At 34.8% G+C, this 14,936-nt stretch overlaps 1 long non-coding RNA gene across 4 annotated transcripts in view; it reads right to left on the reverse strand.

Moving 5' to 3' along the window:
• Positions 1-4,342: 4,342 nt before the first annotated feature.
• Positions 4,343-14,936, reverse strand: part of LOC134810557 (uncharacterized) — a 42,185-nt gene continuing 31,591 nt past the window's right edge. For 3 of the 4 annotated variants that reach the window (XR_010158941.1, XR_010158940.1, XR_010158942.1), the window contains 2 exons: positions 7,576-7,828; positions 4,343-5,829 (listed from right to left, as the gene is read on the reverse strand). This is a non-coding gene — a long non-coding RNA (uncharacterized LOC134810557). The remainder of the gene's footprint in view (positions 5,830-7,575; positions 7,829-14,936) is intronic. The other variant, XR_010158939.1, reaches the window with a different exon arrangement.

Below are 14,936 nucleotides of genomic sequence, written 5' to 3' on the forward strand. Positions count from 1 at the left end.
TTTGTATAAGGTAAGAGATGAGGATCCAGTTTCATTATCCTACATGTGGCTTGCCAATTATCCCAGCACCATTTGTTGAATAGGGTGTCCTTTCTCCATTTTATGTTTTTGTTTGCTTTGTTAAAGATCAGTTGGCTATAAGTATTTGGCTTTATTTCTGAGTTCTCTATTCTGTTCCATTGGTCTATGTGCCTATTTTTATACAAGTACCATGCTGTTTTGGTAACGATAACCTTGTAGTATAGTTTGAAGTTGGGTGATGTGATGCCTCCAGATTTGTTCTTTTTGCTTTGTATTGCTTTGGCTATGCAGGTTCCATATGAATTTTAGGATTTTTTTTCTAGTTCTGTGAAGAATGATGATGGTATTTTCATAGGAATTGCATTGAATCTGTAGATTGCTTTGGGCAGTATGGTAATTTTCACAATATTGATTTCCTCCCCCCACCCCGAGCATGAGATGTGTTTTCATTTGTTTGTGTCATCTATGATTTCTTTCAGCAGTTAAACATGATATTTCTAATTTTCCTAGAGCTTCTGAAAATTATTCCAAAACCCGTTTCAAAAATTCTTCTTTTATTTAACAAAAATATATTGAGCCATGAGTCAGAAGTCTCAATATGGTTATAATAAGTCAATTTTCCTTGGATTGACCTAAAGAATAAAAAAAGTGTCAAGCAAAATTCTGGCAATTTTTTTTTTTTTTTTGGTAGAAATTGATAATCTGGGACAGGCATGGTGGCTTATGCCTGTAATCCTGGCACTTCGCGAGGTGGACATGGGAGGATTGCTTGAGCCCAGGAGTTTGAGACCAGCCTGGGCAACATGGCAAAGCCCTGTCTCTACAAAAACTACAAAAATTAGTTGGGCATGGTGGTGTGTGCCTATAGTCCCAGCTATTCGGGAGGCTGAGGTGGGAGGATCACCTGCGCCCAGGAGGTTGAGGCTGTGGTGAGCCGTGATCATTGGCACTGCATTCCAGCCTGGGTGACAGAGTGAGGCTCTCTCTCAAAAAACAAACAAACAAAAAGAGATAAGCTGATTCTAAAGTTCATATGGAAAAACAAAGAAACTAGAAGATGTGAAACAATTTTGAAAACACAGAAGAAAGTTGAATATTTTAAGAGTAGTATATAACCACAGTAATCAAGACAGTGTGGTATTGGCATAAATAACAGATAGATCAATGGAACAGGAGACAGAATTCAGAAACAGACCCACATGTGTATAAATAACTGAATTTTCCACAAAGACGCAAAAGCAATTCAGTGGAGAAAGAGTCATATTTTCAACAAATAATGCTGAAACAATCGGACATCTATATGCAAAAAAACCCTTCAAATTAACTCAAAATGGAACACAGACCTAAATATAAAACCTAAAACTATAAAACTTCTAGAAGAAAATATAGGAGAAAATCTTTATGACCTTCAGTCAGGCAATTTTTTTTTTTAAGGGTTGACTCAAAATACAATCCATATAAAATTGATAACTTGGACTTCAGCAAAATCATAAACTTCTGCTCTTTGAAAGACACTGTTAAAGGACTGAAAAGATAAGCCACTGAATGGGAGAAAATATTTGAAATCGTATGTCTCATAAAGGACTAATATCCAGAATATACAAAGAGCTCTTAAAGCTAAGTAATAAGAAAACAACCAACTCCCTTCCTATACCAAATGGGAAAAAGACATGAAGACACTTCACTAAAAATGATGAACAGATGGCAAAAAAAAAAAAAATGTATGAATGCTAAACATCATTAAACATTAGAGAAAAGCAAAACCACAATGAGATACCACTGTATACCTATGAGAGTGGCTAAAATTCAAAAGACTGACCATACCAACAGTGAGAGGAAGGGAGAATGCTATACAATGCAGATGAAAATGTTAAATAGTAGAATCACTTTGGATAACAGTTTGGCAGTCTGTTAAAAAGTCAAACATACACCTACTGTATGATCCAGCCATCCTACTCTGAAGTGTCACCCAAGAAAAATGAAAGTATGTCTAAATAAAGACTTACGTATCCATCATCACAGTAGCTTAATCTGTAAAAGCCAAAAACTGGGAACGACTCAAATGTTCATCAACAGATGAATGGATAAACAAACTGTAGTACAGCCATACAGTAGAATACTAGTCAACAAAAGGAATAAAAATAAATAAGCTATGGTTTCGCACATGACAAATGAATCTCAAAATAATTAAGCTGAGTGAAAGAAGCCAGGCAGAAAACAATATATACTGTTCAATTTCACTTATATCAAATTCTAGAAAATGCAAACTAATCTATGGTGACAGAAAACAGATCACTGGTTGCATGGGGATGGGGTGCGGGGTGATTGTTGGGCGAGATTACAAAGAAAGCATGAGGAAACTTTTGGGAGTAATGAATATGTTGATTACCCTGATTTTGGTGAGGGCTTTATGAGTCTGTACATGTGTCAGAACTTATTTTGTGTGTCAAAACAATTGTCAAAATGTCAAAACAATTTAAATGTGGGCATTTTATTGTATATTAATATACCTCAATAAATCTATTAAAAATAATTCTGCACTTGTTATATGCCAGACATTCTGCTAGTCATTGCAGCTTCAGTGGCAAAATAATTTAAAAATTGTACTTTTATAAAATTTGTAGTTACTAGTAAGAGGATGCACAGCAATGAAATTTTTATTTACTATGCATAAAATAATGCAAGTAGAAATTTGATACAGGTTCATTATCTTTTTGCTACCTAAATCAACCAAGTAATCAGTTTATTGTGAAAATAGCAAAGGCTCAGCATACCTGTTAACTGAGAAGATAAGTGGAAATGAAAGACATAAAATAATTCCTAAATATTAGTCCCTTATCAATACCCATGACTTTAAAATAGAAAATGATAGGCAAAGTTTTAAATTCTTAACCTGGTCTAATTCCAAATAATTGATAGTGGTAGGAACTGAAAATATTAATAAGAGTTTTGTTTTAAATTAGTTTTAGAAGAATATGTCTTTTAAAGGAAATTTTTCATGAATGTATCAAACCAGTTAAACAGAAGTGATGGTAGACTAGTTGAAGAGAAGTGTAACACATTATTTTGTTTTACTCTTTGGTTTATATTGCATGTTTTGGGAAAAGCATCAGAAAGGAAAAGTCTTTTGTTTGTTATTTAAAAATAATTATCTGCCAAGTTGATTTTAGCCTAGAATAAATTGGCATATGAGTTTTACAAAACAATAGTTAGTAATTAACTTTTCTCAATTAAAAACACACCGTAAGTGACATGGTATTTCTAAGTAGAGAAATTAGGCAAAGTAAAATTACGAGCTAGATAACCCAAAGCAGTATAGCTTATATTGGATATGTTGGGCTCCTACATGGTGATTTTACATTTTTACATGTTTCCTTTTCTTTCTACTTCATTCCATACCCCGATCCTACCTCACTTCCACCTTTTTAAATACTTGGATCTTGAAAATATTCCTGTGTTCCCTTGTTAAAAGATAAATAACATTAGAAGGGACCCTTTGAACTAAAAAATAATAATAATTAATTAACCAGTCATCATTTGACATGGCATTTAAGAATAAATACTTATGATAAATAGAAGAGAAAACTTAAAGCTAGGAAAGTGAACAATAATGAAGCAAGAGGCCCTCTTGATTCCTTATCTCACAATTTAAACACACTTTTTTAATGTTCAGGGGTACATGTGCAGGACGTACAGGTTTGTTACATAGGTAAACATGTACTATGGTAGTTTGCTGCACAGATCATCTCATCACTTAGGTATTAAGCCCAGAATCCATTAGCTATTCTTCCTGATGCTCTGCCTCCTCCCCCCAGCACCCTCCAACAGGCCCCAGTGTGTGTTGTGCCCCTATATGTGTCCATATGTCCTCATCATTCAGCTCCCAGTTGTAAGTGAGAATATGTGGTATTTTATTTTCTGTTCCTGTGTTAGTTTGCTGAAGATGATGGCCTTCAGCTTCATCCATGTTCCTGCAAAGGACTTGATCTCATTCCTTTTTATGGCTGAATAGTATTCCATGGTGTATATATACCACATTTTCTTTATCTAGTGTATTATTGATGGGCATTTGGGTTGATTCCATGTCTTTGCTATTGTGAATAATACTGCAGTGAACATGTGCATGCATGTATCTTTATAATAGAATGATTTATATTCCTTTGGGTATATACCCAGTAACGTGATTGCTGAGTCAAACGGTATTTCTGCCTCTAGGTCTTTGAGGAAATGCCACACTGTCTCCCACAACGGTTGAACTAATTTACATTCCCACCAACAGTATAACAGCATTCCTTTTTCTCCACAACGTCACCAGCATCTGTTGTTTTTTAACTTTTTATTAATAGCCATTCTGACAGGTATGAGATGGTATCTCGTTGTGGTTTTGATTAGCATTTTTCTAATCATCAGTGATGTTGAGGTTTTTTTTTTTATGATTGTTGGCCACATGTATGTCTTTTGAGAAGTATCTTTTCATGTCCTTTGCCCATTTTCTAATGGGTTTGTTTTTTTTCTTGTAAATTTATTTAAGTTCCTTGTAGATGCTGGATATTAGACCTTTGTCAGATGAACAGATTGCAAAATTTTTCTCCCATTCTGTAGGTTGTCTGTTCACTCTCATCGTAGCTTCTTTTGATGTATGGAAGCTCTTTAGTTTAATGAGATCCCATCTGTCAATTTTTGCTTTTGTTGCAGTTGTTTTTGGCGTCTTCGTCATGAAATCTTTGTCCGTGCCTATGTCCTGAATGGCATTGCCTAGGTTTTCTTCTAGGGTTTTCATAGTTTCTAAACCCATGCTTAATTAAGAAAAAAGTCAGTGATTCACTCAAAAATATAGTGATTTAAAATGGTATAAATCATTTATTTGCTCAAAATGCTGAAATTTAGGCAGGATGGCTCAACTACTCTTGGAGGACCCACTTCCAAGATGGTCTCATTCACCCTGCTGACATGTTGATATTGTCTATTTCAACTGGGAGCTCAGGGCCAGTGGCCTCAATTCTCTACAGGACCTCTCCACCTGGATAGGTTGGGCTTCTCAGAGCATGGTTGCCTTAGGGTAGTTAGACTTTTTACATGGTGGCAAACTTCTCACAGAGCACAAAAGAGGATACTTCCAGGCCTTTTTCAGGCCAAGTTGGTCTATTATATCTTGAGCAATTCTAATGGACCTTTGCCTAACTTGTCTCTCCTACCTATCATGCCTTTTCCATGCCTTTTTGCTAATCTACATTCTATACTTTCTCCAAGGTCCAGCACAAAGAACACTTCCTTCATGAAAAATTTCTAATTGTTCCGCCTCTGTGTGATAGCTCTTTCCTTTTGAAATCTGGCAACTCTTATTCTTTGTACTATTCACTTCTCATTGAAAATAAGCTGTCATATTATTATTTACTTTCCTATGGATAGCATATCCTATTTCCTCAACCCACTGTATGATCCTTGAGGACACAACCCAAGGTCCGTATCTACATCAAAGTGTCCATCATGTAATATGTGCTAAATAAGTGTTTGATAGCCAGGTCAGCTGGTTGTATCCTGAGGCATTTCAGTTCTTTTTAGGAGATGTTATTCTACATGAAGTGATGTACATCTTGAACTTATACAGATGCTTAAAAAAATCTATTTGAGAAAATATTTACCTGGACTACCAAAGAAGAATTTAAATTATTCATTGTAGGTATAATGAGTTCATATTATTTATTTTATAACATTTGAAATTTTTTTTTAAATTCATGTTTCTTGGTCTTTTTCAGTGACTCAAAGCAGCAGAAGCTTTTTAGGATGTTCAGCATCAATGAGGTAAGCCTAAAAAATGCAAAGATAAAACTAGTTAGCATGGAAATAATGAGTAGAATGTTTATTAAGCTAATTGTCTTCAGCTGGAGAGAGAACTAGAGGAACTTTAATAGTATTTCTTTTCTGAACCACATTAGCTCTATCAACATAGAGCTGTGATCAACACATTAACTGATTTTGTCTTCTTCTACTCTATATGTCTGCTATTATGACTTGGAGAGTAATAAATGTACCATTATAGTGAAGAAGGAAAATTAATGCTGATAGAAACTTAACAAGGAATGGGTTGGGTCTGTAAATCATTGAATACAACCCAAGAATTGTCTTGGCATACACATGTGTCAGTATCTTCAAAAGTAGTTTCTTTTCAGGACTCTACAGTGATTTCACTTTGAAGAAGTTTCTGAACTTTTACCTCAAGGTAATGAGCCAGTTAATAGGAGAGTGGGTTTTGTAGGAAGCAATTACCCCAGTTGATAGGAAACTTGAGAAAATGAGCACAAGTTGTAATGAGATTGGCAAAAAGGTCATGTGTCTGAGAGCTGAGATGGAGTAAAAGGGAAAGATGGTGGGAGACAATACCATGAATACCACTGAAAATAAATACCATGAATACCACTGAAAATAAGGATGAGAGATATTATTGGAGCTATGTCTACAGAAGGCTATAGAATTAATTTGCCTACAGGTAAGATGACTTCTAGAAATGTGGAAGTCAGGAGTCCATGGTTCAATTCGAGCTTTTTAATGATCTAGTTTTAGTCCAAACAATATAGTGATAAAATAAATTTTAACAGAATAAACCATTATCTAGCAGTACATACTTCAGTTGACACCGTTTTGGAAAGAGTAGGTCATAGGCATTGCTTCCACTTCCTTGTCTCTCGGTCTAATTTCAGCCCACTGCAACCTGGTTTTCACCCCCGCAACTCTGCGGAAATTGCTTCGAGAAAGGTCAGCAATGATGTGATTGTCAAATATGTTAGCCTCTTTCAGCTCTCATCCTACTTTTCTTTTCTGCAGAATTTGATTGTTTATCATTTCCTTCTTCTTAAAACTCCTTCTTGGCTTCTAAGATGCAGCTCTTATTCTTCCCATGTGTCTCTGTTTGCTCTTTATCTTTCTTTTAGTACCATCTCTTCTGCTGGAATTTTCTGAGCAAACTACTCTCTTTTCTCACTCTACATGAATTTTCTGAATGATCTTATGTGATCCTGAAGCACCAACTATTACCTATGTATCTCTCAAATACTGATTACTCAACATTCTGAAGCTTTGGATCTGACATTGAATGTACTGTAACTTTTCAGGCTCAAGATTGCCCTCTCCAATCTTGTATTTTCTTTTCTTGTTTTCCTTGTCTCAATTCTCAGCAATCCTATCTATCCTATTGCCCAAGCTAGGAATCTTGAAGTATTCATTTCCTTTACACCTTTCCTCACTACTTATATTCAAATATGGTCCATTCAACCTCTGAAATGTGTTCAGTATCTGCCCATGCCTTTCCATTGCTACTATTACTCTCCCAATACAAAAAATAGTCTCTTATTTTTTGCTTGTAACTTTTCTTAATGGTTTTCTCATTGGGCTTACCTCTTTGAATCTGGTTAATCTCCCTTCCAATCTGTTATTCATATTGCTGCTGGAGTTCTCTTTTTTAAATGATGGATTTGAGCATGTTCCTTCCATGCCATGCTTAAAACAAAAACAAAAACACTTTCCAATAGCTTCACAGTTTGAGAACTGCCTACCTACCTTCTAACAATATTATCTTCTATGAGATCGACGATTCACAGGAATGGGCCTCCAGAAGCCAGCTGCTGATCCATAGGAATGGGCCCCCAGAAGCCATATTTATTCCAAATGTCTCCTCACTCTTCAGCCATAGTTGATTGAAACAGGAGCGAACACTTGAATGGAGTCAATTATTCTCCCCCTATAAAGACTGTAATTATGAGTTATGTAGTTGCCACATTATAATATGTGGAATGGAGAAGAAGGAAACAGACTGGGAAAGAAAAGGATAAATTATTGACAAAGGACTGGCAATATTCTAGCCTCTTCTCAGGTTGTCATTGTATTCCCACTCTTGGATTCTATAGTATACCTGTACCCTTTTATTGAACAGCCCCCTTAAGTTTATTATTTATTTATTTTTTGTTGTTAAGTTCACCTATGTAGACCTCTGTTATTTGCAACTCTACTAAAAATACAAAAATTAGCAAGGCGTGGTGGCGGTCATCTATAATCCTAGCTACTCGGGAGGCTGAGGCAAGAGAATCGCTTGACCCCAGGAGGCGGAGGTTGCCGTGAGCCGAGATCATGCCACTGCACTCCAGCCTGGGCGACAGAGCAAGACTCCGTCTCAGGGTGGGGTGGGGTGGGGGGAATAGTAGCCATTCTGACTGGTGTGAGTCGGTGTCACATTCTTTTGAGAACATCCTAATATACTATGCTCCTCTCTTTGACTTCTTAATTGACAGTCCCTCTTTCCCGGAATCATCGATCTTTTTGTCTATACTAGAGCATTCCCATCAATGCACAAATATTCTCTGGTATCTCCTCTTCAGTAATAGTTTCCTCCAGCTCTCATTTCACTTTTCTGCTTCCCTTCAAAACTAAACTTGAAAGAGTTGTCTACTTCAGCTTCTTCAACTGCCTTGCTTCCCATTCACTTTTCAGCCTACTCCTATCTGAATTTTATTTCACTCACTCTACTGAAATTGCTTCAGTTAGGATTACCGATAATCTTCATTTTGCCATATTCAGGGGATTCTTTTCTGCCCTTATCTTAGCTGCTTAGCACCACTGAGCGTATTTGATCACTTCTTCCTTCTTGAAATACTCTAGTTTTTAAGGGAGATTTTTAGATTCTGAGATTCCTCATGCTCTAGGGGTTTTTTTTCCCTCCCTCTCTGGTTACTCCTAGTTGGTTCCTTTTCTATCCAAATTTTAAATGGTGGAGTTGACCTATTTTTTCTCATCTATGCAGATATTTCCTCAATCCTTCCATTTGTATAAGCCAGAACTCTGGGGTTCATGTTGATTCTTCGTTCTCTTTCATCCACTCAATCCCTCACCAAGTCCTAACAATTCCTTCCAAATATATTCCGAGCTGCTCACTTTTCCCCTTTGCCACGGTGATTGCAGCAATGTATTGCCTCTATCATCTCTCACCTGGACTTCTGCAAAGGCTTCCTAACTAGTCTACAAGCCTCCACTTTTGTCCACACTTGAGTCTATTCTACATATAGAAAAAGAAATAATCTTTTAAATACACAAATTGCAACATGCCATTTCTTTGCCTAAAACTATTTAATAGATTCATGTTGTACTTAATAAAATTCAAACTGTCTACCATGGCCTACCAGGCTGTGCATTTTATAACCCCACCTTTTATTCCACTTTCAACTTGTTCTACTTTCTATTTATGTTCCAGCAATTGGATTCTCTCAGGTCCTTGAACATGCCAAGTTCTTTTCTACTTCAACTATTTTGAACATATTTTTTCTTCTGCTAGAAATTCTCTCCCCTTAGCACTTTGCTTTGTTGGCTTCTTTTCATCGTGAATGTCTCCACACAAATGTTTCCTCCCTACAGAGGTATTTTCTGACCATCCAATATAAAATAGTGCTCTCCACCTGACCAAAATTCTGTTAATACATAACACCATTGTACTCATTTAGGTCATCAAATTCATCACAAATTTTATTATTTGTTTCCTTATTTATTATCTTTCTCCTTTACTAAACAGTAAGCTCCTTGAGGACAGGTATTATATTTGTCTTGTTTGCCACAGTGTATCCTAGCACATATGTGTATGGCACATAATAAGCACTTAATAAATAAGTGCTAATCAATGGATTAATGGGTGAATGCTTATATGCTAGACTTTCTCTTTGCCACTAATCCATAATAGACTGGGAATTTCCCAAATGCACGTTCACATCTTTTCACATTTATAAACCTGACTCTAGCATGAAACCTGATCCATAGGAAATTTCAATAAAAACTTAATTTTCAGCTAAAGTTAACACAAATTATCAAACATTTTAATAAAATAACAGCTTGGCATTCCTTCATTCTACATCACCTAAAGGAATTCTGCCATTATGTATAAGACCAAAATGATTCCTTGGCTTTCAAAAACTTGTTTATCATTCGTTCATTCATTCATTCATTCATTTATTCATTGAGCCTACTATGTGCCAGGCACTGTTCTAAGCTCTGGGGATGTAACAGTAAATAAAATAGAAAAAAAGTCTTTCCTCATAAAGATTCTGCTTTAATTAATAAGGCTCAAGTCCTGGTAAATAGTATTTTATAATCTGGCCAGGTGATTCTATCGTATAGCTAGGGTTGAGAACAGTTGCTTTAGAATCACACACTCCTTATTGTCTTTTTTAAAAATCATGTACCTCTAGTGACAACTTTTTAAAAATCAGAATATAAGTGAGTTAACTTTCAATTTGTCACTATTTTTTTAACTTATAAGATTTTAGGATACAATGAATATGCAATTTAAAATGCTATGTTATAATAATTTACTCTGCTTAGCTGGACCCAGAACCCATTCCAAAGAGTGGAACAATTTGAATTCTCTCCCACTTCTAATGTAAATTTCTGAAGGCAAAAAGAATTTTAACAAGGAACAGAAAATATCTGTAGTTTCCCTTTCCCAAGTAAGCACTATTTTGTAAGACTGGAAAATTTCTTGTTCCTTTTTCTTTTTTTGTATTCACATTGCTTTCTATATTTAGTATTTATGTTTGATCACATGGACAACTATATACAGCAATGATTTTTCATGGAGAGTAATTAAATGCAGTGGGTTCATATTCTCTAATGGTCTTGAGGAATTTAAATTTTATAAGTGAATATATAGTCTGCAGATGCTTTCTGATACCATTTTTAAAATTCAGATAAAATATACATACATGGTGGTGAGTTTCAATAGATGAATACAGCCATGTAAACATCAATTTAAACAAGATATAGAACATTTTTAAATCATTCCAGGAGGTTACACTATGTCCCTTCCAATCAATCTCTGCTCCCCATATGCAATCAATATTCTGATTGTGTCAGTATAGGGATATTTTGTTTATTGTTGAACTTCTTAAGAAAGGAAGGATACAGTGTGCTCCTTTGCATCTGGCTTCTTTCAAACAACATGATGTCTTTCATATTTATTCATGTTGTTGCATAATAGTACATTCTTTTTCTATTGCTGGGTAGTATTCCATTGTATAAACTGATCATAATTAATTATCTAATAACCTGCTAATGAACATTTGAGTTGTTTCTGTTAACATTTGTTTGCAATATTTATGTAGACATATTTTTTTATTTGTTTTTTAATAAATAAGAGTGGAAATGTTGGGATTTCCTAGGATAGGTATATATTTTACTTTATAAGAAAGTGACAAAACTTGTTTCCAAAGTGGCTTTATCTTTTTTACTCTTCCTAGCAATGTATGAAAGTTCTGGTTGCTCTACATCCTTGCCAACACTTGGTGTTGTTACCTTTTAAATTGTAGCTATTCTAAGGGTGTGAAATGCTATTTCATGGTGTTTGTAATTTGCACTTCCCTGATGACTAATAAAGTCATAGAATTGTTATTTGGTTCTTTTATATAATTTTGTTTCTCTGTTGAGATTTGCCCATCTGTTCACTCATTTTGATAATCTTTTTCTTTAGGTCATGAACATCTTTATGATTATTTCTTTTAAAGTCCTTGCCTGCTAATTTTAACATCCAGGCCAATTGGAGACCTTTTTCTATTGATTCTTTTTTCTTTTGAATAGGGGTTTTACTCTTTTATTTCTTGGCATGTCTAGTACTTTTTGAGTGCACACTGTGAATGATGCATTATAGAGACTTAGGATTTTTAAATATCTCTCTGAGAAGTGTTAATTTTTATGTGCCCGGTCAGTGAAGTTACTAGCTGATCACCTTGAACTTGTCAAGGCTTGCATTTTATACTTTGTTAGGGAAGGTTTTACCCGTAATCTTAGTGTTTACCTTTGCTCTTAGTCTTAGGATATATAATTCCATCGTAGAAAGTAGACTATTATTAGAATCAAAAATTATGATTGTTCTGGTATTTCAATGGAAAGCTCGAGGCATTTACCAAGCCCCTTCAACTGGACTAAAGTCAAACTTCAAAATCCATTTTCTATGATGTAGTCAACAGCTAGATTACTTGCCCAGCTTTTAAAACCTTACTTCAGTTGCCGTTCCCTGTCTTCCTTGGACTCTGCCCTAGATATGTGCAGTTTGGGGTTATCCAAAAGTTTAAAAGTAGTCTATATCAAGATTTTAAGTCTTGCCTCTCTATGGCACCCTCCTTTGTGGATTTATTTACAAAGTTTCCAATTATCAGCATCCTCAAATTCTGTCCTCTGATACTTAAGCCAATAAAAATGTGGCTTTCTGTTTGTGTTCTAATTGCTCTATGGCCTTAGGGGAAAATATATATAAATATGGATCTTATTGAGTGCCGTTTTCTCCTTTCAAGAATTGAATTCCTTTTCAGTTCCTACCTGCTTTTGATCACTTTATAATGCTTTCAAATAGTTGTGTATGTGTTTGTATTTTTTCTTGTAATTTGTAATTAATGTTTACAAGAGTTTGTAATTAATGTCTACAAGAGGTTTAGTCTGATACTAGCTACTCTGCTATTCCTGTACTGTTACCATTATTATAAGGAGAAATTTCCCTATATGTGAGCCCATCTTGTAATCCTTCTTTATAACGTATCAAGAATTATGAAAGGCATAGTCCCAAGAAGGGGGACTGAGCTTACTTAAAGAAGGGAGCAGACACATTCACATTCTCCTTTCAACATAAATATGCTAAATATATTGTGTTACAATCTTTCTGCATTGTTTTTCTTGGGGGCAAAGCATAAAATTCTTATAATATGATAATACTGAGATGGTCTTGTGAATTAAAAATTAACTTTCTGTGATTATCACAATTAGTAAACATTTTATAACAATTATCATGAAATGCTTGACCTGAAGTAGAAAAGCCAATATTTTGGGGGTATTCCAAAAGATACACGTTATGAATGGAATTGTGTTCTTCCCTCCCCCAAATTCATTTTGTGCTGCCCAATCCCAATGTATTTGGAGAAGAGCCTTTAAAAAAAATCATTAAGGTTAAATAAGGTCACAAGGGTAGAACCCTAATCTCATAGGACTGATGTCCTTATAAGAAGACAAAGAGATGCAAGAGCTTTTTCTCTATATATACACATGCACAGTGGAAAGACCATGTTGAGGACATTTTGAGAAGGCAGCCATCTGCAAGCCAAGAAGAGAGCCCTCACCAGAAACTGAATTTACTGGCATCGTGATCACAGACTTCTGAGAGAAAATAAATTTTATTATTTAAACCACCAGTTTGTGGTATTTTCTTATGGCAGCCTGAGCAGACTAATATACCAAGTTTTAAATCTTCTTGATTATTCATTATTAAAGTAATGACGTTAATTTTTAGGATTTATAACTAATGGCTATTTAAGATTCTTTAACCAGATAATACTATTTTTTTCTTAAGTTTTTCCATCTTCTCCCTTTTCCTCTTTGTTTTAAAATCATCTGTATTCACAAATAAGAAGACAGGTAGTCTTAGAATCACATCTAAGAGAACTGATTCTTAAGATTTCTTGAATAACTCTAAAATTTTCTAGAAAAAATAGAAAACCTGACAATGAACTATCTCAATCATTGCATTTCAATATCTAACATCAAACTTACTTTGGCTTCAGAAAATGTCAAATGTGCCACTCAAGATTATTTTCAGAATAATAATCACTGGAATCCAAACATTACATAAACTAAGGCATCTTTCATCTTAATTCCTTGTGTTTACTCTTGTCAAGGAGGGTCACTTTTACTTTACAGTTCAGTTCCTATGACTGGATGCCAGTGTTGGTAAGTAAAATAAATACCTCATCACAAGAGTCTATAACCCAATTTTATGATTATATAATTTTATAATACTAATATATGATGTCTTACTTACTCAGAGTTCTACTATATGTTGTAGCATAATACAAATCTGTCAGTTTTTATTCTTTTATAGCCATATGAAGGAAATAGTTGAAAATCCAAGGGGGAGAAGGTGTATTTAAATGTATTGGGGAACAGCAATTTCAAAGAATATCTACTTAATTTCATCTTCCAAATCCTGAATATAGTAAGGCGTTAGGCTTATCACAGTGCCTATCATATCATGTGTTGTGGTTTTACAATTAAAGAGACTATGACTTCATTATCTGTCGACCTGCTACCAGAGTAGAAAATCTCATAATTACATCTTTATGGGCTTTTTGGAAATGTATGTTTATTCCAAACCTGAGTTCGGGCAGGCAACAGGAAAGGGGAGTGTTGTGGGCTAACAAATTGCTGAATAACATTACCTGATTATGTTACTATGCTATGTTATAGGATAGACATTGAAGTAGCTGCTTTAATTTCCTATAATTAGAACTTAGATGATGTATTTTGGATCTCTGTTGTATGGATAAGGAAATTATGGTTCATAGAAGGTGACCACAGAGATAATTCCTCAAAGAATAAATAAATAAATAAAAATTGACAATGTCTTTCATTCCCCTGTGTCTGAATTCAGTTATAAACATGCCTCTTTGGTAGTCACTTCTCCAAGTGTATCATGTCCCATGCATTTAGAAACAAAGATCTTTCTACTTGCAAATCTGGTACTTGAAAAAAAAAAACAAAACAAAGAACCACACCATAAGAATAAGAAATGAGAACTACAGAGTGAGAAATGAGAGTGCATTGACAGTGCAGAGTAGGTGGTAAAATACCTTGAGTTTTTAAAAGAAGGGCACTAACAAGCTCGGTACAAAACATGTTGTCAAAGGAAATGAGAAAATGCCAAGCTAAATTTAAAAAAAGTTAATTGGTAATATTCAACAGTATTTAGGCATTTCTAAGACATTGTATATTTTAGTTAACTTTGAAAAAAACTTTTAACCCACACCTTTCATGATTGTAACAGATGTTAGATTTTGTCCATAATTTGGTAGATATAAAATCCTTACTTTTTCTGGGTAGCATATCCCATATTATTACCATAA

Source organism: Pan troglodytes, chromosome 6 (assembly GCF_028858775.2).
Source record: "Pan troglodytes isolate AG18354 chromosome 6, NHGRI_mPanTro3-v2.0_pri, whole genome shotgun sequence".
Lineage (NCBI taxonomy): Eukaryota > Metazoa > Chordata > Mammalia > Primates > Hominidae > Pan > Pan troglodytes.